At 51.6% G+C, this 20014-nt stretch overlaps 1 long non-coding RNA gene across 3 annotated transcripts in view; it reads right to left on the bottom strand.

Annotated features, from left to right (window-relative positions):
• Positions 1-8923: 8923 nt before the first annotated feature.
• The window catches only part of LOC133754343 (uncharacterized), an 82360-nt gene continuing 71269 nt past the window's right edge, over positions 8924-20014 (bottom strand). For 2 of the 3 annotated variants that reach the window (XR_009865215.1, XR_009865213.1), the window contains 3 exons: positions 14824-14922; positions 11444-11562; positions 8927-9009 (listed from right to left, as the gene is read on the bottom strand). This is a non-coding gene — a long non-coding RNA (uncharacterized LOC133754343). Of the gene's footprint in view, positions 9010-11443; positions 11563-14823; positions 14923-20014 lie in introns of all 3 variants that reach the window. The other variant, XR_009865214.1, reaches the window with a different exon arrangement.

Genomic DNA, 20014 nt, shown 5'->3' with positions numbered 1-20014 from the left:
GGGAATGGAGTCCACACTGGTGGTTCTGAAGGCTTGCTCTCCCTGCATTGAGAAGCCAGCACTGAGGAACCTAAGACTGGGTTGAGTGAAGCTGGCCCATCGAGGAAGCCAACAGCAGAGATAAGTCAGACCATTGGTGGCCTGGGTTAAGGTACAGGCAGTGGAGAGAAAGAAGTGGGTACACTTGAAAGACACTTAGGATGCAGAAAGCAGCACTTGGTGAATATGGGAGTGAACAAGCGGGAGGACACTCAAATGAAGGGGTGAGCAGCCAGAGTCCTCATCACTAGACAGGCATTTCAGCTTAGCAGAGGCCGAGATGAGAAGGTCCATTCTGAACATACAGGGACGCTAGATGCCTCTGAAGGGAGTGGAAGTACTTAGGAAGCATTGCACGGACAAGGGCACATGGCAAATGGCACTGAAAGGTAAGCTGACTTTGGTGAAAAGAGATTCTGAGAGGCACGCCCAGTGTTTTCAGGAGACGTGTTTCCTGGGAACGTTTAGAAGATCCTTAACTGCATGCGTGTGTACATGCTCTGGCACCGAAGTAAGCCAGGCTTGGATTCCATCTTCTGTGACCTTTCTGCAGTCCCCTCAGGCAGGCAGGAGTCTCAGCCCAGGGACTGTAGATCAAGATGGCATTTGGGGGACAGGAAGTGGGTGAGAGAAAAGAAGAGAAGGGAAGGAACTCCAAAGAACTCCAAAGGAAGAGATGACCACAGAAGGCGGCAGAGGTGGAACAGTGGTTGGAAAAGCAACTTTGGTGTCAAAGAAACCAATGGGAGAAGCCTCTAGAAGGAGAAGAGCAGACTGCTCCCTTCTCTCACCAGCTGCGTTGGAAGACAGCACACACGGAGCAAGGAAGGAGTGACACACCACCAACTAGCAATTCGGGAATGATCCACTGCGCAAGCACAGGGTGGTTCTGGAAGTCTGGAAAACTTAGCGGAGGTTTAACCTCCAGCACCAGAACCAGTGCTGCACACAGAGCTTCTTTCCACGGAGAGTTCCTGCTGAGTGCTCCCCAGGGTGAGGAAGCCATCAGCGAGGTCCCAGTTGCTCAGGGCGTTCCTTCAGGGGTCTGCAGGGGGAGGCCTGGTGATCTGATTCCAGGGTTGAGCCCTCTTTCTGGGGTATCGGCCCCACCCAGCTTCCCCCCTGGGAAAATGCTGGGCCTACGGGGCTGAGGTGTGGAGGGCGGGGCAGAGGCAGCATGACCCTGTGTCATCTTCCATCTAGGTTCTGATTAAGGAAGAAGACTCAAAAAAGCACCAACAGCTCCCTGGAATCCACCTGTTGGCTCCAGACCCATATGGGACACAGGACAGTGACCAGAGAAGCAAGAAAGCTGTTGGGAAAAAGGTGCATTCTCCTCTTCCCTTGGGAAGATGCCAGGATTCTCTCAACCTCTCCAGGACTCAGCCCAGCACTCAACTACTTCACTCTCATGCAGAGCCTTCCCTTCCAACTGGGGACATCTAGCCTGTCCAGGTGGATCTTCTCAAGGGCTGCCTCAGTGGCCCCCGGATCACACCCCCTCTAGGACTTTGCCGGTGCTGGCCCAGTGCTCTGTCACCAAGATGCCCTCCCTGGCCAGAGTGGGTCACACTCACGTGAGAATGGGACCAACTGGAGAACCCCCGGAGCAGGCAAGTGCATGGTGTGACCACCCAGGGAGAGTCACCAAGGGTGAGCAAGGGACATACCTTCACACCTGGGCAGGGGGTGGTCCCAGTTCTGGTTGGTGCCATGCTGGCACGTGAGGATGGTGTGGCCCATTAGCTGATATCCTGGGAAGCACTCGAAGGTCACAGACTGTCCCACATTGTAGTCGGTTCCCCTTATGCTGCTCTGGGTCTGGGAACTCCTGAAGCTCATAGGCTAGAAGAGTGTAGGAGAGAATGGGCTTTATCCTCCCCCAGGTATCTTCTTGTGACCAGAATGCAGGAGCTGCAGAGAATTGGCACAGTGGGGAAGCACCCAGACTTGGACACAGGAGGCCCTTAGTCATTTACTAAAAGCTGTTGATGCTGGCTGAGTCATTTAACTGCTGTGCCCGTTTTTTTTACTTATAACATGGTTATTGTGAGGATACACAGGGAAACACTTGCACAACTGCTTGCACAACAGCTGCTCATGGTGAGAGCTCAGTAGAGGTGCCCCATCATTGGCATTTCCACGGGGAAAGGAAGCTCAGGGAAGCCACTGACCACTGCTATTTCCGGAGCAGCTCTTGGGGCCAGGCAGTGGACTCGGGTCCTCCGTGTTGGTCACTGCATAACCTTCATAAGGGCCAAGGCCACAAACAAAAGCAGCAGTGGGGCAAACAGGGCTTTCGGACTCTGGGAACTCAGAACCTCTCAGGGAGGAAAGCAGGTGAACCTGGGATGAGGAGACAGTTTTCAGAGGGGTGGCTGGGCCACCAGGAGTGTGTAGCTGTCATTCCAGCCAGCCCCTCTGAGAAACCAGAAATCTGTTTCCATGAGAATGTGCAGCCCTGACTCAAAAGGACATGCCCAGATGTTAAATGGCCAAAGCCACCCCAATGGGGGAGGCCACCAATGGAGCTGTAGAGCGGGGCCCAAAGGACAAGGAACAGCTTTCATGGCAGGCATCTGGCACAGAAAACCACCAGCAGAAGGAGCTGGAACATTCCTACAGTAAAGATTCTTCATGGAAGTAGCTGAGACTAAATAGCGGCATCCAGCAGGGGATGCCTTTATCAGAGGCAATAACACCACTGTTTGCTGTTGCCCAGGGCAGGCTCTATGGCAAGAACCTGGCAGGTGTCACTATGAAGTCACCCAGCTGGCAGGGCATGTTGAAGAACAGGGAAGCCTTGATGGGTATGGGTGGGTCCAAGGGGAGCCATAGCTCTGTCAGGGGGTTAGGGCTGAGGGTGATGGGCACCACAGTGGAAGCAGGGAGCCTGTTACCCTAGGAATCACTGGAACAGGACAGCCTGGGCCTTTAACAAATGCCTCCCTGAGGAACATGTGGTGCACAGCAGCACAGGCAAGACCCATACCACAGCCAGATGTGGCCTTGAGACATGTCAGGCTTTTGAGAGAGGGGACAGCATCAGTGACATCAGCGATGTGGTGCCTGGGTTCCAAGGGAAAGGCAGGGCCTCTGGGGGCAGAAATGACCCTGAGGACAGCGGCTCCTTAGCTTTCCCAAAGAGAGACTCCTGCGGGAGATGAGGTGGGTTTGTACTGAAGGGAGAAGCTGCAGTGGGTGTGGAGAGAATTTCAAACACAGTGCATACTTTAAAACACTGTGGGGGAGGAGGGGCGGCACTGTGGTGTAGCAGGTAGAGTTGCTGCCTGCAGTGCTGCCATTCCATATGGGTGCCAGTTCGAGTCCCGGCTGCTCCACTTCCGATCCAGCTCTCTGCTATGGCCTGGGAAAGCAGAAGATGGCCAAAGTGCTTGGGCCCTTGCACTCATGTGGGAGACCCAGAAGAAGCTCCTGGCTCCTGGCTCAAATCAGCACAGCTCTGGCTGTTGTGGCCAGTTGGAGAATGAACCAGCAGATAGAAGACCTCTTTCTCCTCTCTGTAACTCTGTCAAATAAATAAATAAAAATCTTTAAAAAATTTTTTATTTTATTTGAAAAGCAGAGTTACAGACAGTGAGAGAGAGAGAGAGAAAGGTCTTCCTTCCGTTGGTTCACTCTCCAAATGGCTGCTATGGCCGGAGCTGCACCGATCCGAAGCCAGGAGCCAGGTGCTTCTTTCTGGTTTCCCATGCGGGTGCAGGGCCCAAGCACTTGGGCCTCCTCCACTGCCCTCCCGGGCTACAGCAGAGAGCTGGATTGGAAGAGGAGCAACCGGGACTAGAACCGGCATCCACATGGGATGCCAGCGCTGCAGGCGGAGGATTAACCTAGTGCACCACGGCCCCGGCCCATAAATAAATCTTTAAAAATAATTCCAAAAGGGGCCAGTGCTGTGGCGCAGTGGGTTAACTCCCTGGCTGAAGCACCAGCATCCCATATGGGCACTGGTTCGAGACCTGGCTGCTCCACTTCTGATCCAGCTCTCCGTTCTGGCCTGGGAAAGCAGTAGAAGATGGCACAAGTCCTTGGGCCCCTGCACCCACGTGGGAGATCCGGAAGAAGCTCCTAGCTCCTGGCTTCAGATCAGCACAGCGCCAGCTGGCCATTGCATCCAGTTGGGGAGTGAACCAGCAGGTAGAAGACACCTCTCTCTCTCTCTCTCTCTCTCTCTGCCTCTCCTCTCTCTGTGTAACTCTGACTTTCAAATAAATAAATAAAACTTTAAAAAAAATAATAATTCCAAAAAAAAAGATGCGTATTTCATTGTTGGAATTCAGCATCTCCACAAGGGCTCCGTCTTCCCGTGACGTCGCTATGGCCTGATGTTTCTGTCCCATCAGAATCTGTAACTGAGGCCTCCTCCTTCCATGGAGGTGTCTGGAGGAGGGGCTCTTTAAGGGTGGGTGGCACTGGCTTCCTTATACAAGAGGCCTGGGTGTGGGTGCTGGGGGAAGTGGCTAGGCCATCACTTGGGACACCCACCTCCCATCCTGGGGTGCCTGGGTTTGAGTTCAGGCTCTGCTTCTGAGCCCAGTTTCCCTGCCACCCACTTGCGAGCCCCACATGGAGCTCCTGGCTTCAGCAGGGCTCAGACTCAGCTGTTGGGGGCATTTAAGGAGTGAACCCCGGGACAGGAGTTTGGAGTTCTCTTTGCCTCCTCTGTCTCGCGTTCTTTCAATTAATAATAATAATAAAAAGTCCAGAGAGAGCTACTCTACTCGTCCTGAGAGTGAGGACACAGCAAGAAGGGGCTACCTGTGAACCAAGCGCTGCCCCCCAAAACACACACAAGGACTCTGCCTGACCTCAGGTTTCCCAATACCCAGAGCAGGAAGAAGCAGGGTTGTGCTATTTATCAGCATCCCCAGCTCCTGGGGGTTTGCCAATACAGCTGGAGGCAACTCAGGATGTACTCAGAACCCACCTGCAATGCTTTCATTTTTAACAAGCACATGTTTAGCATTAGAAAGGATGTCTAGGAACAAGATAAAGCAGCAGTGGAACAATCTGGGAAGGGCTTAGAACAGAGGGCTCCTCAGTTAGCAGCACCAGGGAGATGGAGGACCTACTGGGGCCGCCCCACACTGTTACACAGGCTGGGCACAGGGCTCCACAGCCGCAGGCGTCAGATGGCCCATGGCTCAGGGCAAGCCTGAGGTGGAGAACTAGGGTCCTTACAGGGAATATGTGCCTGGAGGAGAGGGGCCTGTCAGGGTTTTCCCTCAGGCAAGGCAGAGCCGCAGTGAGGGTGGCTGAGCCTCACCCAGGAAAACCCTGTCTGGGGCAGGCTTAGTGGGTGCTCCTAGGACTCTCAGAGAGCCCTTGACGCTGCCACAGGAGGAGCTCTGTGGCCAGGGAATGGCCCAGAAGGATGAATTCCACCGCTGAACCTGGGGGAGTGGTTGGTGGCAGGGGCGGTGAGAAGGGACAGCTGGCCGCTTGCCTGGTGACAGCTGCCGGCCACAGGGTGGAACCCTGGAAGCTGCCCCTCTAGAAGAGGCTGCAGGTAACACATGCGGCCAAGGGCATGAAGCCACCATTGGGCCTGCCGCCCCCTCCCTGCCATCTCCCCTGCCCACACGAAGGTGGGCTAGGAAGGTGCCTGGAGTGTGTCTGTCCTTACCCTGGTACTCTAGCCTGAATCCCAGCCGGTCCTGGGAGCGGTCACTGTGGAAGTACATGGTGTGACTGGTCTTGTACGGGCCATTGTGGAGTTCCATGAAGTCATGGCCGGGCTCAGTGGAGAAGTTCAGGAACTGGATGTGAGCTCCTGGGAGTGAGACAGAGGCAGCCAGTACTCAGAGCAACCCAGCCCCGCTCCACCACCTGGCCTGTCCTCTCCCGCCACAGCCCACGTTCCCACTCCTCACCTCCTCTCTCCTGTCTCCAGGAACCACTGGAAAGTCCATTATTCATTCCAAAGGAAAGGCACTGGTCATTTCAGAGACCCCACCCCAACTGCATTGTGTTTTATTGAGGACAAAGCCCAGGTAAACACTTGCTGTGATCACGCTTCATCTATTATCAGTAGAAAGGCAGTTTTATCCAATAAACCTCTTACTTAAAAATAACACCCACCCTTGGCAGAAGACACACCTCCAACAGTCATACTTTCTAGGCTGTTTTAAGACAACCCAGAAGCATAAGGCTTAGCAGCTCATGCATTTGCCAACCACTCCCTTCCAAGTTCCAGGCAGGTGCTCCCGGGGTCTCAGTGGGTTTATCTAGATTTAACAACCTGACAACTTACGTGAATCCAATTAGAACCTTAAAGTACAAATGAATGTACTCCTTGGAGGTGCGAGTATTAAAATGTGTTTACTGATGAGATTTTTCTAAATAGACTATTCTGGAACACGTTATTCAAGAGATACATTTACTGTGAAAATTGGCTTCAAAGGGGCCGGTACTGTGGTGCATCAGGTTAACAACCTGGCCTGAAGCGCCAGCATCCTATATGGGCACTGGTTTGAGACTCAGCTGCTCCACTTCCAATCCAGCTCTCTGCTATGGCCTGGGAAAGCAGTAAAAGATAGCTTAAGTCCTTGGGCCCCTGTACCCACGTGAGAGACCCAGAGGAAGCTGCTGGCTCCCAGTTTCAGATCCGCAGCAGCACAGCTCTGGCCATTGCGGCCAATTGGGGAGTGAACCATCGGATAGAAGACTGACTCACTCTCTCTCGCTCTCTCTCTTCTGCCACTGCTCTCTTTATGTAACTCTTTCAAATAAATAAATAAATAAATAAATCTTAAAAAAATGGCTGCAAAATAACATACAAAATACCACTAGGATGTTTATGTAAAAACCTAGTCAAAAATCTTCTCCCGCTTGCTCACAGAAGCTCCCAGGCACCTGCCAGGCCTTCGGGCTGTGTGAGGCTTTAGGAGGGCCCCACCTCCACGGGAGGACTCTCTAATGCTGGGAACTAGTATGTCGCTAAAAATCCAGTGCCTGGGCAGGGGGATTTTCATTTTTCATGCTTAAAATGTGCTCATTTGTCACTTTCTATCTGGTTCAGAATGAACACGTGTGGGTTTTTTTTTTTGTCTGATTAAATACAGATCTCAGAGTGGGGCTGGAAAGCACAGGCTCCATGCGTGATAGGTGTGAAGATCATTGCAAAATTACCTGCAATCTGTAACAGTCTCTGCTGTACTTAATGTACAAGGCTGAAGACCCTTTGTCTCTTGCCCTGCCCCACCCTGCTGTGTTCCTCCACAGAAGCTATCCTTTGTATGGGTTTGGAAGGCATCCTTCCAGCTCCTGGGTATAGATTCTGAAATATGTACTGGGGTTTCTGGGTTTTAAACACGTACATGCATGGCACCATAATAACACAAAAACTAGCACTCATTCATTTTAACTCCATCCATGTGAGCTGTCTGACAGTACAAGTCACTCTTAGTGAGCAGACCCTGTTACAGATGGCAGGTAATTTTGCAGTGAGCCTCTTTGCAACCTATCACCCATAGAGCCTGTGCTTTCCATCCCCACACTAGGATCCCTGGGGCCCTGAGGGCCCATCCCACAGGCTTCTGAAGGTTGAATTTGTGAAATGTGCAAAAAGGACTGGCCCGTGACCTCCACCTAGTGGCAGCAGCTTGTAAATGCAGGGGCCCTTTACACAAGGCAACCAGGTACCATAATTCTATGCTTGGTGAGTAGTTCAACACTCACTTGTAGTTAAAGGATTCTGGCAGCTGCGACTGGAGCCTGCAGTAGTGTCTTCCCCAGAGCTTGCTTAAGCCCCCAGGACTAACACATGCAGCGCGCTGGTGGCTGAACACAATGGCTTACCCACAGCAGCCCTCCCATCTGAACTCGCTTGCCTTGAGATTCTCCTCGCCCTCCATCATCTAAGGCTCCACTGCCCTCAGACTGCAGGCAGACCTACAGGGTCTCCCAGACACCCCCTTCCTCGGTGTCTCAGAATCTGGAGTCTCTCAAGGCTGCCAAAGCCGTCATCACTGTGTGCTTGGCGTCCTTTGGCAGATGGGACCTGGTTGTTAAGACCCCAACCTTCAGAGGGTCACCAATCCCTCTGCCCTTCCAACCAGATTTAGAGAAGCCCAGTTAGGCTGCTTGCCCCTTCTGGAACCTGAAGACACACTCCCACTCCAGACTGTAGAACAAAGGACAAAAGGGGCCCTCTTCATGCCTTGGCCTCCTGGAATCAGAAACTCCATGGCGTGGGCAGAATGGTCTCCGTGTGCAGCCCTTTTGATCCATGCCAGTGCAAAGCCTTTACTCCTCCAACCAGAGATATCTGGGGAACAATACACGCATCGCCAACCATCACATTTTGTACCCGGCTCTCTCAGTGCCCTCCCCATAGTATCATTCCCTGTGCCTGGAACACTTCCTCCCTTTCCTTCCTGCCCCCTCCAAAACCACCTCTTGATCTCCAGCCAGCTAGAATGTGTGCATGAAGAATGCAAACTCAATTTCATATTGACCTTGGCTCAAGTTAATTAGGATGATAAATCGGATGGGGAGTTCAAAGCAAAACTTGAGGTTTGGTCTCTGTAACATAGATTATTGTTTCTTTTATTTTTTAAGCATCCCTGAGCAACTCCTCATTCCACATTCCTGGATTTTAGTTCCTTGCTCCAGGGATAATAACAGAAATCCCTAAGATTTCTCCCCTCCCCCATACTTTCATCTCTGTCATTCTCCATGGAGTCTCACGATGGCACAGGGGCAGTGGGTGAGGAAACAGGCAGAATCTCTGCAGACGTGGCCGGGGTTACAGTGGGGACAGCAGTACACAGCTGCTGAAGCCTGGGGTGTGGCATGAGCACTCATCTCCTAGAGCAGGCCAAGACTCACCAAAGCCCATGGGCAGTGCGATCTTCCAAGAGCAGTCCATGTTATTGGGGTAGTTGCGCAGGAAGCTGGAGCTCAGGATGACCCCCTCCATCTCCTCCACTGCTCTCCCACACTGCACTGTGACAAGGAGGTGAGACCGAGGGTTAGGCCAGCATGGAGGCACGCACTGGGCCACACTGGTGGTCTAGAGCACCTTATAGCAGTGAGTTCTGACTTTTCTGAGTCACGAATCTTTTTCAGAATCCAAAGAATCCAGAATACAAAACTGCACACCCAGACCAAACTGAGTGAGTACATTCATGGAAAGGTGCATAGCTCCAAACTGCTAGGAGTCCATAGATCTGGGAGAGGGGGTCTTGGGCTTGATCACAGCCCTCATGGGTCCTTGCACCCAGGACCTGCAGGAAAAGCGGGGTGGGGCTGCTCCAGGTCCCACCACTTGGCACACAGTCCCTCAGATCTCCCTTGCCTCACTGCCTGAGCCACTCTTCTAAAATGGAGACAAATAGTGAAAGAAGGAGGTGGCGGGCATTGTGAGTCTACTGCATGCCAGGGGCCAGGCTGGCCAGCAGGTGAGGCTCAGGACAGCGACTGGCAGCATTCCAGGGGAGCCCCTGCTGGGCTGAGAAGCAGGGGTCAGGGCAGGGGCTGGGGCTGCTGATTTCTGAGTCACCTGGAGACTCAGGACTGGGTGCCACTGTGGCCTGGTCAGTCGACCTCCTTTAGGAAAGGGTCTGTGAGCAGTAAGGGGCTGCCAGGCGCAGGGTCCAGGTGAGTGCCCTCTAGATCCGGGCAGCTCAGTGTGGTGTAGGCTCTGGCCTGGACCTGCTGGGGCATAATTGCAACATCACTTCCTATCTAAATACCTCCAAACCTCAGTTTCCCTGACTACAAAAATGGAGCTAAGAGCAGCAGCTACTTCAGGGGGCTGTTGTGAGGTTCCAACAGAAAAGACTGCACGTGAGACAGGCTTTGGTTAAGCTGCTGCCTGGGACAGCCACATCCCACGTTGGTGTGCTACTGCACCCAGGGAGGCAGCAGGTGTCGGCTCAAGTAGCTGAGTCCCTGCTACCTATGCAGGAGACCTGGACGGAGTTCCAGGTTCCTGGCTTTGGCTTGCTTTAGTCCCAGCCTTTGCCAACCTCTGGGGAGTGAACCAGCGGATGAGGACTCTGTGTGTCTCTGAAAGCACTGCATGTTACTTGCAACAGGGCGGCCACACCCAGCAAACCTCAACAGACAGCAGCCACTGTAGATGTGATGGCTTGGCAGGGCCTCTACAGGACACCATGGGGGGAGCCCAGTCACCTTGCTGACCTGCTCAGCAGAGGACCGAGCCCTGGCCCCTGGGGAGAGGATTTCACTTCCCATCCCAGGCCTGCTCTGAGGGGCTCTTTCCTATCCGCTGGGCATCCGAGCGCCCTGGGTTTCCTTTTGTGACTCTGCCACTTTCTTTTCCACCCCCGAGCACCTTCAACTTCCTATCTATCATTAGAGGATACCGATTCCTCCTCCTAAGAGCCATGGGGAGGAAGTGTGAGCACCAAGCCTTGCATGCGATACTCAATAAACGCTCGCTTCCTCCTTCCCTGACCTGACCAGAAGCTTCTGGAGTGGACGCCCCGTCTTCTAATGTTTCCGCTGATCTCATCAGTGCTCAGCACAGGGTAGGACATAAAGCCAAACCAAGTTCACCCAGAATCCTCAGCATTTCACTGCTGCTGCTGCATCTTCTCAGTCTCACAAAAAGTCAAAATCCCAAGTCCCTGGTAACCCCACTTGGGACCTGGGTCATTATCTGGAACCAGAACAGTCACTAGAACGTTTTCCACTGGGCAAACCTGTGGGTCTTCATCTGGTGGGCCGAGGTCTCCAAGTCACGACTCCCTTGAGTGACAATGAAAACAGGGGTCTCCAAGGACTGACTTGGCACAAATCAACTTGGACTTGAACTCCATGATAGGCTACTGAGCTCAAAGCCCTGGGGGCGTGGGTTTGAGTGGATGAGGGTCTGGGCTCTCTTACCAATGCAGAGGAGGGTAGTTCCAGCACTGAATGGTCCCCGGTATGCAGGAGATGTGCGCATGGCCCTGGGGGTTTCAGGAACAGGGCTGAGCTAAGCTGCCCATCAGCACAACCCCACATACACCCTGGACCAGGGGTTTGCCCAGGACTTTGTGTTGAGGAACAAGAGACACAAAGGCACCTGGACACGCTGTGGGATGGGAGCTGAAGCAGAGAGAGAGGGCTGGGCAGGACAATCACTCACAACCATTACTAAGGAACTCTCATTACTGAAGGTTTCCTTGTGAGATTTCTTTAATTATGAAATTCCCTCATCTTCAAAGAAAATTAAATTTTCGTAGGGTCCAATCAAATCCAACTCTGCAGAAGCCCTTCTGAGGTGGGCTTCTGCCAACTCCTCGTGGCCTCTTTTGCATGAACAGCTCCAGGAGGGGTCTGTTCCCTGATCCTTGAGGATTTGCTGGTGCATTTGCATCCCAAGGAACACCTGCTTCCTGCCCTGGGGGTGTCTGGAAGGAGGAGGTACCTGGAGGGCACAGCCCAGCTCACACTGGAAAGAGACCACATCATTCATCAGGTAGCGCTCGCTGCTCTTCACCCCGTTACTGGGCACAGCGGGTTCTGGACAGCTGCTCAGGTCCACAGCTAGACAAGGTGGAGACAAAGCGAAGGGAGAATGGCAACATCCCGCAGACAGAGGCAGTGGGAAGAAGCTCCCGGCCCCGGGGCTGGGGCAGCCCACGGTGAGGCACTGCTATGGTTGGCTGTGTTTGTCCCCCAGTGGCCCATGTTTTGGGACCATGGGCCCCAGGGTGGTGGCACTGGGAGGCAAGGCCTAGTGAGAGGTCCTGGGTCAGCTGGGGGCATGCCCTGGAAAGATATGAAGGTGCTTCTCCTGTCACTGTTCTAAAAGCCTGAGCCTGCCCTGCCCCACTCATTTCCACCCTTGGCGTCGCCTTGACATGACGCAGCCAGGAGAACCCTTACTGGAACTGGGCTGATGCTAGCATCATGCCCTTGAACCTCACACGCTGTGAATGACATATGCCTTTTTCTTTGTGAGCAGCCTGCCCCAAGGAACTTCATTATAGTAAAGAAGAAAAGGACTAGCGCATGCACACGCACACAGCACCGAGGCTCTGCAGACTCCAGAGTAAATCTCCATGTGTTGGAGTGGACTTGGCGAGGGCTGCAGGGCTCAAGGCATGGCTGTACTCTGCCTTCCCCACCCAGAGCAAGGACAGCAGAAGGGAGAGGAGGGCGGGGGGCTGACCTGTGTAGCTAGGTCTGACTCTAGGCACTTGGGGATGGCCCAGGCAGTTGGGATCAGGGGCGACTCTGCCCTCCTGGTTGTTGCCTTGGGAGATGCAGGCTGCCTGGGGCCCCATGCACCGGCAGGGAGCCCAGTGCTTGTGTAAAGGAGCGAGGAAGGACCCATGAGCCTCGGCCCTCAGCCGCAGCCCCTCTTCTGTGCAGCAGATGGGCAGTCTTCCATTCAGGAGGCTCTGATAACTACATGGGCTTTTTATATCTTCAGAGGGGAACTTACGCACAATGAAACACAAATTGTCTGCGTTCACACCGTCATGATTGGAAGTGTGCACGTGTTCTGAGTGTTGACACAAGTTGGCACCTGTGTCACCCAAACCCCTGTCAAAACTACAGAGCACTGCAGTCACTCCAGAAAACCCGCTCACACCCTTCCCAGGCAGTTTCCAACCTGTATGCGAATGGGAAGCCTGAAAATGCAGTCCATTTTGGGGCCCAAGTCCTGAAATCCCAGCAGCTGAGAAAAAGGCCAAGGCCAAGGCCAAGGACTGGAAGATCATCAGAGTGCGTTTACAAGGCCACATCTTGATGGGCCTCCTGTCTCTTTCTCCCTGTTCCTCTCCATGCTCCAAGAAGAATAGCTGCTGTGTTTGTGTGCAGGCTGCAGGGGCAGGGCCCAGACTAGCTCAGTGCTTGCCAGTGACCAGCACCTGCCAGCCTGAGGTGCCCACGTGCCCCTACCTGGATGCTGGCACCTTCAGGGACCATGATCTTCCACATGCAGTTGAGGCTGTTGAGGTAGGGCTCTGGGAAGCTAGGAGACAAGATAATGCCCCTGCGTTCTGTGAGGTTGCCTCCGCAGAGCACTGGGAGAGGATGCAGCTCTGGTCAGAGGCTCCTCCCACTGGACCCCAGGGCTCCCTACACAGGCTTCTCCCTCAAGGACCCCAGCCTCTGCCTGGGACTCCTCTGTGCTGATTTCTCTCTTTGTGTCCTCAGGAACACCTTCTTGTTCTAACATTGGCTTCTACCAAGGACTCGTCCCACTGTACCCCGCTTCAGGGACCAGGACCCCAGGGATGCCTGCCCCAGTACCCCAGCTCCTCCTCCTTGCTTTTCTCACACCCAGCCTCAAGACTATGCGACAGCCTCCCTATACCACATAGCTGGCAAGGGGCTGCCATGTGCCTGCAGGATCTGCTGGGCCTGCCGCCTCCCCCAGCGAGAAGGGGCTGTCAGTGCCCCCACTCACTGCCTTCCCTCACCTGGCCCCAGCTGTCCTGGTATTCATCCACACATGTGGGTGCTCAGACATTCCACTGCATCAAGGCCCCTGGCACAAGGAGGCTCTTGATTTCTTGTGATCCCTGCAGGGCATAACCGGAAATGCATTCCAAGCAGACGATGGCACCCATGGAAAAGTCACTGCCCAGCCTCTTGCCATAGTGGGGTTCCAGCACAGAGCTGCACTGTGTGGCACTGGTCCAGAGCATGGCTGCAGGGCACAAGGGCACTGAGGGGTGGGCCACATCCCTCCAGAAGCTGGCCCAGGAATGCAGATGATGGGACTGGAGCAGACAGCCTGCAGGGAGCCTGGGAGGCTTTGGGCACTTCCCTTAGGGCAGGGGGCGGGGCTCTTTGGATGGGGCCCACTGTACTAGAACTCAGCTTGGATGTGCAGCGTGGCTGCACAGCTTCTGGAGCCATGGAACGGCTGCCATGGTAGTGTGATATACCTGGTCCATCACGGGACCAGGTTCCCTAACAGGAGAATGGGCTTTCTTCTCGGCTCCCAGCACCTCCACCCTGCCTCTGGCCTCTCCTCCCTGTGGGTCTTAACACCATGCCCTGGACTCTGCTCTCTGAATCTCCCGTGCCCACACTGACCCCTGCAGTGGCTGAGGGGACCCTGTCACCCAGGCTCAGGGATGGTACCCCATAGGGAAGTCCATCTTGGGCAGGGTAGAAAGAACAGGACTATGCTTGCAACCTGGGCTCCATGAAGGTGGACGTCCTCCAGATCCCTGGAGGTTGCGGCCTACACCTGGAAGCTAGGAGCGCTAAGATGTCGCCTTTCTGGGCCAGTATGGAAGGCAATACAGGCTGATGACCTGCTTGCTACCAGGTAGTCTGTGCACTCTCTCAATCCTGTTGGTGTGGTACTATTACTCCTCCCTCCCCATCTTACAGGTGGGCAAACTGAGGCTCCAGGACATGGAGCAGCAGGGCCTAGCTGGAAAGTGGTGGGGCTGGGGTTCAAATCTACACCCATACAATGCTGGAACCCTTCCTTGACCTACACTTTTACTGTACCTCATAACCAAACCAAGCTTCTGGGGGAGACAGTCCCGGTAAGAGGCCAGGGCTGCTCACTGCAGTGCCATCTGGGCTCCACTGGAGCATGGAGGAGTGGGCATGGGGGCAGAAACTCGTTCCCTGGGTCTGGTTTCCTTGCTCATTCCACAGAGTTTGGTCTAAGAAATGACTATTGGGTAAGCAAACAGACTAAATACAACTGAATTTCAGGGATGTGCCTCATAAGCCAGCAACTGTTCCCAAACACAGAAGAGGCTCAGCCTAGGGTCAAAGGCACCTAGTCCCTCAGTGACCACTTTGGGACCCCCACGTGCCACAAACCTTGGCAGACAAAGTGGAAGCCTCTGGCTGGTACTTGGCCTTTGGCACCGAACTTGATGAGCACTTGATTGGAGGTGGCCAAGGGCAGCGACTCACCTGCTGAGGTAAGGGACAAGGAAGAGAGGAGGATAGTGAGGGCAGGCATCGGGCCCAGCAGGTACAGCCCTGGCCACGAAGGAAGGGATGCCACACCCCACACAGCAGCTCCTCCCACATCCAGGCCTTATGGAAATAAGACCTCACGGTTTTACTGTACACGCAAAATTCACGAACAGTGTGTGTTAGAAGGTACTGCGTGGGGCCGGTGCTGTGATGTAGTGGGTAAAACTTCTGCCTGCACTGCTGGCATCCTATATGTGCACTGATTCAAGTCCCAGCTGCTCCACTTCCGATCCTGTTCTCTGCTATGGCCTGGGAAAGCAGTAGAAGATAGCTCAAGTCCTTGGGCCACTGCACTCATGTGGGAAGAAGCTATTGTCTTCCTGGCTTCGGATAGGCCTAGCTCCAGCTCTTGCAGCCATTTGGGGAGTGAACCAGGGGATGGAAAATCTCTCTGTCTCTCTGCCTCTGCCTTTCTGAAACTCTTTCTTTCAAACAAATAAATGAATCTTAAAAAAAAAGATGACACCGTGTGTGGGTGTCCAAAATTTCTCACACCAATATATATGCTTTTTATCTTTTAACTGCATTTTCCACAAGCTTCTCGAAGGACGTTTATATCAGGACACTATTGAGAGTGAAAGGGCATAATAGCTGTGTTGGGGCAACCAAGTGGACACAGGGGCTGTCCCACACAAGCCAGGACATGCTGTCTCCCAACCAGTGACAAGCAGCTTGGGAGGAAACCTGTAGTGGCATGGGGAGCCATGGAGGCTGCCGGCCTCTGCAGCACAAGGTGGAGGTGGGGCTGCTGCGTGCTGTGGGTGAGTGTGTGTGAGCAGAAAGACAGCACCCAACAGAGCTGGGGGAAGCCCTGAAGCTCAGGGCTGTTGGTCATCATGCTGCCCCGCTGCACACACAAGGACCTCTGAGAATGGCTGCTGACCCTGCCTTGAGAAGGGAAGCAGTGATAACCAGGAACTGGGCTACAGCTGAGTGGGCAGCCATGGGAGGCCCAGCAGTGCCTCCAGATACCACGTGAAGCCACTGGCCATGAGGAGCAGAGACACTGCTGCACTGGCCCAGACGACTGGGCCCAGCCAGGAGTTGTTGCTCCAGCTGACCTCTGGCTCCTGACTCAAAATAACAAGTTATTAATACCACCTGCCTTCATCATCACCGCCATTCCCAGCTCCTCCTGGAGAGGGATCTCAGCAGAGCAGAGCTCAGCCCTCCCAGCCTCCCCTCCTCCATCCTCAGAGTAGTGGGTCAGTGCCCCAGGGACTGCTCACAGAGCCCTCGGTGGCTTCAGTCCTGGACACGCACAGGAAAGCACAGAGGAAAATCACTGGACTCAAGGGGAAATTTCTGGACTTTAAGGGAGGGAAGACTTCTCTGAGAAGTCAAAGCAAACATTTTTACGGGAGGTATAACAAAGAACAGGGAAAAATCTCAGAAGATCCTTGGCCACGGTTGTTACAAGGTTAAGCCAAGAATTGCACTGGTGAGGTGACAGGAGGAGACATGCCAGAGGCAGGACTGGTGGCCGGCGAAGGCACAAGAAGGTGAGATGCTGGCATCAGACAGCTGGAGTCCACAGGAATTAACAGTGACAGGAAGAGGAATATGGGGGCCATTCTCCTAGAAACCACAGGGAAAGAATGAAGAGATGAAAATTATCAGAGAAATGAAGGGCGGCATGGAGGACAAATGGAAAAAATCCAACAGGCATACAACAGAAATGCCAGAGAGCAGAGACAGAGAAACTGAAGAAAAACAACTTGAGAGAGGAGCTTCCTCTGCTAAGTCTTGAGATTCAGATGAAGGAGTGTGCCAAGTACCAGATCCAGTTAGTGCAAGGGAGCCTCCCTCCATCATAACACACCCAAGCGTGTGTCTCAAGACTGAAAAGGAAGAAAACACAGGAAAGTCTCATGCACAAAGAAGCACAGCTCCCATGCAAGGTCAGTGCATCAGCTTGTACCCCAATTTTAATACTGAATAGTGGAGTAAAATGGAACCTTCACTGGGGCATTGACCAAGGGAGTGTGTGGCCCATCACCTGGTGTGCAGTCAAGTTGTCATTTACGTGATACAGCACAAGGAACACATCCCATACATGCAAGATGACAGAGAGCACTGCAGCCATCAACACTACTGAAAGAAAAGAGGGGACAGGAGGAAATTCAAGAACTAGCAGGGATAAAAAAAATCAGGAAGAATGGTTCATGTGAAACAGCTCTTATTAATGAGGGAACATATGAGCTGGAAATGTCAAAACTTGTTCTCGGGGAAGAAGTCCATAACTTAGCAGTAATTGCTAGCAATATTAACAAAACAAAGTCCAAAGACAGCAAGGAAAACTTGGAAATTTAGAGACAGGTCACGCATGAATGAGGCTGTGAGAAAGCAAACTCAAAACAAGGGCAAGGAAGACACAGACCAAAATGAGGTGACCGACGTCAGACGAGTAAAACAAATAAGCCTCCTAACAGAAAAGGTCTGGGAGAAAATGAGAGAAGACACGTCAAGCCAGTGCAGACAGGAAAACTGTTAGCAACATGAGAAGGCAATAGAGTAGCTAAACTGTCAGGTGAGCTGCTTTGACACAACATTCCTGAGCAGAACCAGAACATGAAAGATGAAATGGAGACTGGTGGGTCGTGGTCCTCAAGCTTTGTTTAAAGCCCAGCACAGCTCAGGGACAGGGACAGTGCCCCCAGCAGCAGCCTGTCCCACAGCAGAGCTTCTCCAAAGGAGGAATGAGAGAACCTGAGTCTACTGCCCTCTATCCCTATATGTCTCCTTTGTGGGGCCTTCCAAAGATTCGTGGACAATGGAACTAAAAGATAAGCTTCGTTTGGTATCAAAAAACCTGGGAATACTTTCATAATACTTATTTTTAAGAACTTCTTGAAGACAAGTTGTATGCATGGATTTCAAACTTTTTTGCACCAAAATAAACTCATCTTTTCCTTCCATTTTCTGTAACCCTTTAGAGGTACCCTGTACTTGGATCTTTCACTCTCTCTTTCTCGCTCTCTCTTCTCTATTTATATAGGTCTTGTATGCCTATATCAATACCCATATCTTTATCTACAGCCCCTAAATATAGGAAGGTACCGCAATGAGCTTGTCAAAAATGGAGTTAAAAGATAAATTTGTTTTAGTTCAAAAAAATTAAAGCCTATGTTTAGTTTTTTTCTCATACTATGCATTTTCTATGAACATTGTGCACACATTCTTTTTACCTGTGGGTCCTATATCTATATTACACATCTGTATCTATACTTATGGCTATCTATCTGTCCATCCACCCACCCACCCATACATCCATCCTGTATTTCTGCTTGTATGTATCTATACCTGTATCTATGTCAATATCCAAATTTACAAATTCTATATTTACACCTGTCTACCTATACATATATTTATACTTATATCTCTCTATATATGCCAATTTATCCACCTGTCCACTGAGGGATTTTTTAAAAATTGGGGCATTCCGATCCTACACATCCTGATTTGGAATGTATGGGGTGTTGACATTGAAAAATCATTTGGTTGAGAATCACTGAGAGAATGGATTTGAAAAATTTCCCATAATACACATTTTCAATGATGTTGTTGAACATCCCTCATATATATGGATTTCAAATTTTTTGCACCACAATAAGCTTCTCTTTAATTCCATTTCCACCAACTTTTTGAAGCACCCTTGTATATATCAATCTGCCATTCACATATGCTGGCATTCTCATTGGACCATTGGTGAATTTGAAAGAATATGGTTCAATTCTCTATATCAAATAACACATTCAAATAAATAACAAAGGTATTAAAGCAAAACAATGAAGTGAAAGAGAAGTAAAGGAAAACACAGAGGAATATTTATTTGATCTATACTAAAAGCAAAGGAGAAAAATATAAAAGAAAATAGAGATAGATTTGATATCATGGAAAATTCAAATTTTCTTTTTTTTTTTTTTTGACAGGAAGAATTAGACAAGAGTCAGGAGCTTCCTCCAGGTCCCCCACATGGGTGCAGGGGCCCAAGGTTTTGGGCCATCTTTTACTGCTCTCCCAAGCTGTAGCAGAGAGCTGGATTGGGAAAGCAGCAGCCTGGACTCAAACCGGGGCCCATATGGGATGCCCGTGCTTCAGGCAGCAGCTTTACTCACTACTCCACAGTGCCAGCCTTGGAAAAAATACTTACAAGGCATACAGCTAATGAAGGACTTGTATCTAGATTATACACTGAACACTTAAAATGTAATGTGGAAGGGCTGGCGCTGTAGCTCAGTAGGCAAAGCCTCTACCTGTAGCACCAGCATCCCCAGTTGGCACTAGCTGGTGTCCTGGCAGCTCCTCTTTCAATCTAGCTCTCTGCTATGGCCTGGGAAAGCAATAGAAGATGGCCCAAGTCTTTAGGCCCCCACACTCGCGTGGGAGACTTGGAAGAAGCTCCTGGCTCCTGGTTTCAGATCGACTTAGCTCTGGCCATTGCAGCCATTTGCAGAGTGAACCAGTGGATGGAAGATCTTTATCACTGCCTCTCCGCTTTTCTGTCTGTAACTCTACCTCTCAAATAAATAAATAAAACCTAAAAAAAATTTTAATGAGGAAAAAGGTGACCCTCCACCCCACAACTGGCACAGTATATAAAAGGACACTACCTCCAATAAGCACACAAAAACAGTATACTGAGTGTTAACAGCATGAAGAAATACCATTGCAAGTCTATTTGAGTAAAATCAACAGAACTGCTAGTAGGAAATGTTGACAGAAATGTGGAGTAAGAGGAACATGCATTTACTGAAGAGAGGAATTCAAAACAGAACAGGAACCTGTAAGATAATTTGAGTCTCTTACAAAAGTACACATACAGCATCAGACTCCAAATGTGTATCTCTATGTACACAATTGACTTGGAAAACAAGTGCACATAGAAACCCCTTGACATGTTCACTGTCTTATTCACAATCACTAAAAACTGTCAACTGGATGATCTTCATGAGGGATGAATATGCAACCAGTACCAGATCCATAATGAGATCAGGATTCAGTGAGAAAGAGGAACAAGACGTAGAGT

Source organism: Lepus europaeus (genome assembly GCF_033115175.1).
Source record: "Lepus europaeus isolate LE1 chromosome 21 unlocalized genomic scaffold, mLepTim1.pri SUPER_21_unloc_5, whole genome shotgun sequence".
NCBI lineage: Eukaryota > Metazoa > Chordata > Mammalia > Lagomorpha > Leporidae > Lepus > Lepus europaeus.
Note: the sequence above shows the minus strand (reverse complement) of the source record. Positions and strands in the feature narration are given on the sequence as shown.